The sequence below is a fragment of the Chlorocebus sabaeus genome, chromosome 20, assembly GCF_047675955.1.
Source record: "Chlorocebus sabaeus isolate Y175 chromosome 20, mChlSab1.0.hap1, whole genome shotgun sequence".
Taxonomy (NCBI): Eukaryota; Metazoa; Chordata; class Mammalia; order Primates; family Cercopithecidae; genus Chlorocebus; species Chlorocebus sabaeus.
The window spans coordinates 14015002-14022972 of NC_132923.1; the positions used below are offsets into that span (position 1 = coordinate 14015002).

General features: G+C 39.2%; 1 non-coding gene across 1 annotated transcript; it reads right to left on the reverse strand.

Moving 5' to 3' along the window:
• TRNAQ-CUG (transfer RNA glutamine (anticodon CUG)) lies at window positions 1-72 on the reverse strand. The gene has a single exon. It is a non-coding gene; the product is annotated as a tRNA-Gln (tRNA).
• Between the last annotated feature and the right edge of the window lie 7899 nt (window positions 73-7971).

Consider the following 7971-nt stretch of genomic DNA (forward strand, 5'->3'; position numbering starts at 1 on the left):
AGGTTCCACCGAGACTCGAACTCGGATCGCTGGATTCAGAGTCCAGAGTGCTCACCATTACACCATGGAACCTCACGCTGCAAAGTGGCCGGAGGTGTCTGAATTCCTAATAAGTAGCAATAGTTCCCACCCACCCATGTCAAGGCATTTCTATTATCCCACAAGCAACACTCGAGGAGGAGCAGGAAGGAGCCATCCTTCTTGCTTTCTCTCCGCTCTCTCCTTTGATCGACTTCTATCATTGCATTTGCACCTCGGAAAATGAGGCAAAAATCCGCTGTGGGTTTAGGGCCAGAGAAGAGACCCTGAAGCCTTGTTCATAGAGTTTCCTGTGCCGAGGTGAAATTTCTTTCTTCCTTTCTTCGTTTCTTTCTCTTTCTTTCATTCTCTCTCACTTTTCTTTCTTTCATTCTCTCTCACTTTTCTTTCTTTCTTTCTTTCTTTCTTTCTTTCTTTCTTTCTTTCTTTCTTTCTTTCTTTCTCTTTCTTTCTCTTTCTTTCTTTCTTTCTTTCTTTCTTTCTTTCTTTCTTTCTTTCTTTCTTTCTTTCTTTCTTTCTTTCTCTCTTTCTCTCTCTTCTTTCCCTCCCTCCCTCCTTTCCTTTCCTTCTTTCCTTCCTTCCTTCCTTCCTTCTTTCCTTCCTTCCTTCCTTCCTTCCTTCCTTCCTTCCTTCCACTTTCCTTCTCCCTCCCTTCCTCCGTTCTTTCTTTTTTCTTTCTTTCTTTTCTCTTCTTTTATTTTCTTTCTTTCCATTGAGACAGTCTCCTTCTGTTGTTCAGGCTGGAGTGCAGTGCAGTGGCAGTGGGCCATCTCCCCTCACTGCAGCCTCCATCTGCAGGGTTCAGGTGATTGTAATCCCCAGTAGCTGGGATTACAAGTGTGGGCCACCATGCCTGGTTAAATTTTGTAAATTTAGCAGAGATGAAGTTTTGCCATGTTGGCCAGGCTAGTCTTGAACTCTTGACCTCAAGTGATTTGCCCACCTTGGCCTCCAAAAGTGCTGGGATTACAGGTGTGAGCCACCACACCCAGACTGGAGATGAAATTTCTGCAAAATTTCTGTTGTTTTCTTTTTGCTTTGCCTCTTTTCTGTTTGCCCAAGGAGGCCAGATGGTTGTCAAAACAGGACATGGGACATCCTGGGCGCCGTGCCCCCTTCCTCCCTGTAGTATATAACAGAAGACAGCAATCAAATGAGATTGGGAAGCAGGGAATCCTTCACTGTGTTGTTCATATACTTCTATGTTTGTTTGTTTGGTTGGTTTTAATAAAATTTTCTCACCAGAAATGGAAATTTTTTGGATTTAAAATAAATGCAGTCAGCCACATTTTACATTTCTATAAAACACTCAAACCAGGCCATACTCACCTGCTATGACTCAAAATCAACTATATACTGTCAAAGTCAGGAGACAGGGCCCTGACATTTAAGCACAGTGTGTTTTCTCAGAATTGGCCAAGTTGATGCCATTCCAATTTCTCAATATCTCATGACCCATTAATTGCGGTCTTTAAAAGTGTACATGTATTGTTACTGAAAGGCCAGGTGTTTGGTCTAGGCCGTGCTGCTCAGCTCACAGAAAGCTAATCATTCAGATGTTGAGTATTGCCAAGGAAGAAGGCTTTAATTGGGTGCTGCAGCTGAGGAGATGGGAGATCAGTCTCAAATCAATCTTCCTGATCAACTAAAGTGAGGGGTTTATGTATCAGGGAAGAAACATAACTGTGTGTGGGAAAAGAGGAACTAGGGAGGGCTGAGGAAGCATTCATGATGAGTGAGGGGGCTGACATCTTATTGTCTGGAGGCTGTGATCTGCTGAGGTTTGGGTCTATGATGCTTTTTGAGAGGCCTGAGGGTCCTTTCCTGAGGAAGGAACTCAGATAAAACAAATGTAACTTTCAAGCTTCAAGACTTGAAGGGTGCATTTCTACGTCTATCCAAAAACACTGTCTGTGGTACTGTTGAAAATAGTGGGACTATTGAAAACTGAATTCTATTCAGTACCCACTTTCTATTTGTCAGTTCCTCAATCATGGGGAATCTGGTCGTCCATCTTTCAGGCTGCATCATGTGGAGAAAGGGCATCCTGAGAAACTCCACACGATGGGTGACTGCATGGCCACTGAGGAATCCAACGTTCATCTAATACTGTAGTTTCCCCTGAAACACAATCTTCCTCTCTCCAGTTCCCCATTTCCACTAAAGACAAAACACAGCAGGACCAACCTACCTACAAAAGAAGCTTCAGTCCCATGTACTTGGCCTGATTACCCACACAAAGTGCAGCAAGAATGTTCACATAGGCTCTCCTAAAGAGGCTTTGCTGGAACATTTCACAATGCCATTTCAGGCAAAGCCCTGGGAAAATTACCAATTCCTCCACCTGTGTCAGATTATAAAAGAAAACAGAATCATATTGAACTTATGCAAACAAACACATTGTCATGAGTTAAGAATATTCAGTTTACAAATTCTGGAGAAATTCAGCAGAGAGAGAAAAATATGCCTCAAATTCTGTTTAGAAGACTATTCTACTCAATTGTTGCAGGCTATAAATAGCTCAAAAGAAAAAAAGTTCTCCAGACTCTGAAGAATAAACAATGTTTCAAACAAACAAACAAACAAAGGCCATAAAAACTTATTTCAGTCCTCTATTAGTCCAATCCATGCAATCATCTCCTGCTCTGCTTCATACTGGGCTAGCAAGCTCTATGAACATATCAGCCTTTCTATTAGTGCCTTGGAAATTTTCTCTTTAGTTCAATGGCACAATCTCCAAAGTTATCTGAAACCTGCATCCAAGAGTCTTTTTCATGGACTTCCCCAAAAAAACAAGGCCTGGACTGTAACTGATTATAAGTCACTTTTTGAGAAGAATCAAAGCAAAACAACAATTGTGGATGACAAAAGCCTTAAGACAGCCATAGTCATAGAAACAGTTGACAAGGGAATTCGGTTGCTTCTGTGGCACACAATTTAACATAATAATCATAATTATTACTGACAGCATATCAGAACTCTAGGAATCTCATACAATCCTGGAACACACATTAACAACACATCTGTGTCAACAGAACCCAAAGGAAGTGAAACACCACTTCAGATTTGACAATGCTTCTTGCATTATTCTAACATAACAAATAAGCCTAAGAAGCCTAATATATCTCTCTTGGACTTCAAGAACCTAATATCCAAAAAGTTAATTTGAGGTCCAAAAGGCTTAATATGGAAATTTTACTCTTAGAAAGTTTGCCAAATATCCAAGTTTTGAGAGACTTGATATCACAAAATAGGATCACAGGTCACCTTAAAATAGTCAATCATTTAGCCAAAAAGTAAGCAAAAATTTTATATCTATTATTAATATTACACAAACATTTTGACCAAAAGAGAAAACTAAATTTTACCTTTGTGTGGTATATTAAAATATTAAAGATAATTTTAATAAAACCTTATACACAAATTTAATTATAATCAGTTTAACCATAAGGTAAGAGTTTCATAAACTTTTCATGACCTTTTATACTTTTCTATGAAAAAGCAGATGAATGCTCTAGAAAATCCTGTTATTCCAATACATGGGCCCAGTTGCTGGCCTTGCATCAGTGTGCTTCTGAGTGTAATGTCTAATTTGTAGAAAATATCTGAATTTGAGAGGCCAGGGTGGGTGGATCCCTTGAACTCAGGAATTTGAGACTAGCCTGAGCAATATGGTGAAACATTGTGTCTACCAAAAATGTAAAAAAGAAAAAACAAAAGAAATAAAGAAAGAAAAAAGGAAGGAAGGAAGGAAGGAAGGAAGGAAAAGAAAAGAAAAGAGAAAAGAAAAGAGAAAAGAGAATGACAAGAAAGTCTCTAAACTAAACTAATCCCTTAAACTCTGGCCTTACAATTCTCATGTGCCCACCTCTTCTGTCTAGAAGAAGAGGGGGCATGAAGTAGAAAAGGGGGCAGACGGGATTGTTGGGCCTAGAGGGATTAAATGGTTTCAATTTCTGGTTCCGTTTCTCATGAAAACAGTTCATTTTGATTGTCATCTTCCCCAGGGTCTGAAGATGAGGCATTGATTGGTGTCAATATTCAAGATTTAGCAGGAGTAGGTGTCTTTTTCAGACCCAGGAGTCAAAGCCCTGTAAGCTAACAGCACAAGGATTAGTTAATAGGACATTTGTACTGCAGAAAGTTCTATTTCTCTCTAACATGTCACCAATAAAAACACTGTGATTTGGTGTCCAGTAGTTACTGCCTGCAGAACTTCAAACCACTGTATTAAAGTGGTTAGGATACTCCTTGCATGTAACTAGTTGCCAGCATTCTAATGACAGAACTGTGATTGGAAGCATCAAAAATGTGACAGAACCTATGCCAAACTTTTCAAAGTAAGACAATTAAATTTTCTCTCCATCATTTAACAAAATGTTAAATGCAAATATCACTTTTGGGAATTCCGTATGAGGATAAATAATCTTTTGTTTAAATACTATACAACAAAACAAGAACAAAGTGAGAATAAACAAACAGTCATTTCTTTTCAGCTATTTTATGTATTTATTTATTTTGAGACAGAATTTCCCTGTGTCACCCAGGTTGGGGTACAGTCGCAGGATCTCAGCTGACTGCAACCTTCACTTTCGAGTCCCATGTTTAAGGGATTCTCCTGCCTCAGCCTCCTGAGTAACTGGAATCATTTAGCCAAAAGGTAAGCAAAAATTTTATATCTATTAACATTACACAAACATTTTGACCAAAAGAGAAAACTAAATTTTACCTTTGTGTGGTACATTAAAATGTTAAAGATAATTTTAATAAAACCTTATCCTCAAATTTAATTATAATCAGTTTTGGAATTACAGTTTTGGAATCAGTTCTGGAATTACTGGTGTGCACCACCACGCCCAGCTGATTTTTGTGTTTTCAATAAAGACAGGGTTTCATCATGTTGGCCAGGCTTCTGGCCTTGAACTCCTGGCCTTCACTGATCTGACCACCTCGGCCTCTCAAAGTGTTGGTATTATAGGAATGAGCCAGAACACCCAGCCTTCTTTTCAGCTATTTTAATCAAGAGCATAATCACATATCTCCAAGACTGGTTTCTAGATAGAGTACTGATTACTGATTAGGTTGCTTTCACCATTAAAATCTTCAAACCAGTGCAACAATTGTACATGTTTTGTTTTCAAGTGTACACACATGAAGTTCCAATAGTGATACAAGGTTTGGGATCAAAAATCACTAGAAATTCTCACAACCTGTTTTTATTACCACGTCATCCAAGTGAAAGTCACTTAATTTTAATAATGGTAAACATAACTAAAGGAGGTTGAGAGAAATCCAATCAATATAATATCCTTAAGGTCAAGACCAATTTTTCCTGAACATGGGAAATTTGTACCCACGTCACAGTTTTTCCTCATTAAAGGAAAGGGTCTGCAACCAACTCAAATGACTGATTGAAACCAACTCATATTACTGATTGCATTGAAAGTGTACCAAGTCTCAGGCCATGGATGCCTGAGTCCTAGTGTTCCTGTGACATCCCCTTGGGGTAGTGGAACTCTACCTTTCAATGATGGGGAGTCTTGGGCAAGAGCAAGTCTCCTCCCCTTGTCTAAGATAGACAGCTTTTGTGTCTAACTCTACCTCAGCAGTTGGCTTATCCCTGGGGCCAATGGTTGGACAGGTTCCTAGCTCCAACATCAGTGGTAGATGCCTTTTGGTTTATGTGAGAGAAGCAACCAGGTTTTGTGCCTGTACTCTGGTGGTGGTCGATCATACGATCATGACTTATATGCCTGCACCACTGTGGCAAGCTCAAGAAATTCTCTTTCCCTGCTATATATGTCTTATCAGCACTAAGGATGTGGGAGGAAAGACCTAGCAAATGGGCAAAAACATGCTATGTGTCTGGGACTCTCAGAGATTCTAAGCTGTCACAATAGTTCACACTTGGCCTTTAAGAAATGATGAAAACTTCAGTGATTTTTCTCCAACCAACATTTATGGCTGCTATCTTTTTCTTCTGTTATCTGTCAAAGATGAACTGCTTCATGTATTTGTCCTTCTATAGGGGGGTGTCTCATGCTTTGGACTTCAGCTGACTCAGGGGCCTTGCAACTTCAGCTCTCTGGTGGGATCAAAACACATATGACTTTGCAGACCATACAGCTTTTTCTTGTCATTAGAGTGGGAACAACTGTCTCTTGCAGCTTTCTACGTCTTAAACAACTGTTGATTCACATGGCTGTTTTATAAAATTCTTATCTTTTCCTCTATTTCTGGACTAATTTCCCTTCAGGATACCACATAAATTCTTTTAGTCAATCACTTCTTTTGAGGCTATGAGGTAGACATAGTGAGCACCTTGACGATCCCTGCAAATGAGCCTTTCTTTAGGTGCTCGTGGGAAACCTGGGCCCAGATCAGTACTGAAACACGCAACTCTCACTCACAGCTCTAGCTGAATTTTTGTCATGAGGCTCTTTCTCCTCAATCAGTATACTAGTCTTAGAACAAATTTGAGATTGGGACTATCTTAAAATACGCTTCCTGAGTGGTTACTAAGATTTGCTGGAGTTTCTCAGAGTAGTAGGTCTTTTGTATGGAACTCTTATGAGGAAAACAGGAAATAAACAGCCTAAGGGGTGGAAAGGGAGGGCTGTACCAGGAATCCTAGGAAAGCTGAGCCTGGGCTCTCAATGCAGAGAACATTCACCACCCGAGAAGTTCTACTCAGTTGCTATTGTTAGTTTAGAATCTCATCAATGAAAATGGCATAGAAATTTGTTTTCTTCCTGGTTATATGTGCACCTACATAATATCCTTAATTGTGCCTCTTGGCTCACAAGCCTACAACACTTCCTATCTCCCTGGCCCTTTACAGAAAACGTTTGCTGAACTCTATAGACAACAATGCCCCACGCTTTACAGCAAAAGACACCCAGGAGTCTCTTTTACTAATTTTCATTTGTTGGACATTTTTCCTAGTCACCATAAGTTTCCTTTCATGACTTGTAATGACTAGTCTCTGGTTGACTGTCATTTGCAATGACACAATATATACTGGGACCTCAAAGCAGAAAAAACATAGAAGAAAACCTAGGAAATATCATTCTCAACATCAGCCGTGGCAAAGAATTTATGGCCAAGTCCACAAAAACAATTGTAGCAAAAACAAAAATTCACAAGTAGGACCTATTTCAATGAAAGAACTTCTGCACAGCAAAAGAAACCATCAACAGAGTCAATAAACCAGCTACAGAATGGGAGAAAATATTCACAAACTGTGAATCTGACAAAGGTCTAAGTCCAAAATCTATAAGGAACTTAAAAGAAATCAACAAGAAAAAAAATCCCATTAAAAAGGGGGCAAAAATACATGAACATACACTTCTTAAAAGAAGACATACAAGCAGCCAGCAAACACAGGAATAAATGCTCGTCATCACTAATAATCAGAGAAATGCAAATCAAAGCTACAATGAGATACCATCTCACATCACTCAGAATGGCCATTATTAAAAAGTCAAAAACCAATAGATGTTGATAAGGCTGTGGAGAGAAAGCTTATAAACCCTTGGAGTGACTGTAAATTAGTTCAGTCACTGTGGAAAGCAGTTTGGAGATTTCTCAAAGAACCTACAACAGAACTGCTATTCAACCAGTACTCTCATTACTGGGTGTATACCCAAAGAAATGTAAATCTTCAAAAGAAAAAGACTCATGCGCTCCTATGATTATCACCAGGCTATTCACAATAGCGAAGACATGGAATCAAACTAGGTACCCATCAGTGGTGGATTAAATAAAGAAAATGTGATACATACACAACATGGAATACTACACACCCATAAAAAAGAATGAAATTATGTCTTTTGCAATAACATGGATAGAGGAGGAGGCCATAATCTGGAGGAAACTAATACAGAATCAGAAAACAAAATATCGAATGCTCTCACTTAGGAGCAGGACCTA